At 40.9% G+C, this 1,661-nt stretch overlaps 1 protein-coding gene across 4 annotated transcripts in view; it reads left to right on the plus strand.

Moving 5' to 3' along the window:
* The first annotated feature begins 463 nt into the window (after positions 1 to 463).
* The window catches only part of DHRS9 (dehydrogenase/reductase 9), a 26,591-nt gene continuing 25,393 nt past the window's right edge, over positions 464 to 1,661 (plus strand). For all 4 annotated transcript variants that reach the window (XR_008618637.1, XM_055088371.1, XM_055088370.1 and 1 more), the window contains exon 1: positions 464 to 617. The gene's annotated coding sequence lies outside the window, so the exon portion shown is untranslated. The remainder of the gene's footprint in view (positions 618 to 1,661) is intronic.

Here is a 1,661-nt window from a genome sequence, read left to right on the forward strand (position 1 = left end):
TTGCTCTCCAATGTATAACAACAACAACAACAAAAGTGGTAAAAACGAATTATCAGAGACTGATTTCCCCTACCTACGCTCTTAGGAGGGAAGGAGTACTAAATCAGCAAAGGCATGTTAACAGGGAGGAAAAAAATAACTAGAGATCATGAACAATAATCATAATCCAAAAATTAAATAATTAAAACAATGCCCTGGGCAATTTACAGAATGTCTCCATGTTAATTATTTCAGTACTCACAGTGAAAGTGGTGTTATTGATCATTTGTAAGTCCCTTCTAAAAGTAACTACCTTTCATTTACTAAAGATACTGCTGATTCCTTTGGAAACACATGACACACAACTTCTTGGCTTCCTTCAACCGCAGAAGAGAGATTTAGTCATCACCCCGAGTCACAGCGAGGGTGACTCACAGAGCGAGGAGGGAACCTGAGGACTCCTCACACATTTAAGTACTTTGAGTTTGACAGGAGCCCAGGCACCTCCACCCTAAGAGGACCTTCGATGTCAGGGTGGCACAACCCTTCTTTCCCCAGCACAGCGGGCAGATCAGGCAGATCACAAGCAGCCCAGCCAGTCCACACCAGCTTCTGTGTCCCCGTTCATCTTAAATAAGGTAACCGATGATGGAGTTCTGTCATTTATTCCTTCATTTCTCATGTCAGTCTTCAAACTGTTTTGTCTTACAAAATGAATCAAGTTGTCTTTCATGCTGCAGTCAACGGTTGCTATAAAAAAAAAATGTGATATGTTAGGAGGCTGTAACGGGCACTGGGTCCATCTCACCACAGAAATGATCTCAGTGTCCCTCGAGACCTTGCCTTGAACTTCCCCAGGTTTCTCTTTGAATGTTCTTTAGCACCCTAGAGTTACAATTACATTTACATCTAGTTCATCTCTCTGTGCCTATTTGACACCATCTGTGAATCTTACAATTAATTGCAAACTGGAGTGGGAAGAGGCTCCAAAAAGAGTGAGAATCTTAGCTGAGTTTCTGATTGGAACAACAGATTTGCTACCAACTGCAGGTCAGGTCTGTTTGTCTACCTGCTTTACCATATTTTCAGATGTCAATTTAGGCAAGTACACACACACACACACACACACACACACACACACGCTAGCTGAGTGAGAAAGACGTCGTCTAGTCCAGAAGGAAGCAGGGAAATTCCTCAACGCACATTTGATTCCTGGACACTGGGATGACAATAATAAACCTACTTCGTATATTTACTCTCCATTTTATGATTCAGGTTGGGATTTTACCTGACACTCCCAACATACAATGAGAAAGGGAGAAAGTCAGTTTAGTGGCTTCAAGGACAGCCCTTGTTAAAGGCTTTATGATGCAAATGGTAGTGTGGTGTCTCTCTTCTCTCTCAGCAGGTTGATTTTTAGCAGCTGGGGAAAAAGTTTAAAGAAAACACACTTTTAAATTAAAATTCAATTTAGGGTTGTACAAATAGTTCTGAAATGTCCTGCTACACTATTAGCTCCAGGGTAAGGATTATGTTTTATTTAGCTTAGTAAGTGCTCTAAAAAAATCCTTGGCTAGATACTGCATAAAATGCAAATTAAATGTTGTATCATCTTTTTTTTTTTTTTTTTTTTTTTTTGGGGTATGGGGCCCCCTTTTTGCTGGGGCCTCTCCCGTTGCGGA

Source organism: Physeter macrocephalus, chromosome 2 (genome assembly GCF_002837175.3).
Source record: "Physeter macrocephalus isolate SW-GA chromosome 2, ASM283717v5, whole genome shotgun sequence".
NCBI classification, from domain to species: Eukaryota; Metazoa; Chordata; class Mammalia; order Artiodactyla; family Physeteridae; genus Physeter; species Physeter macrocephalus.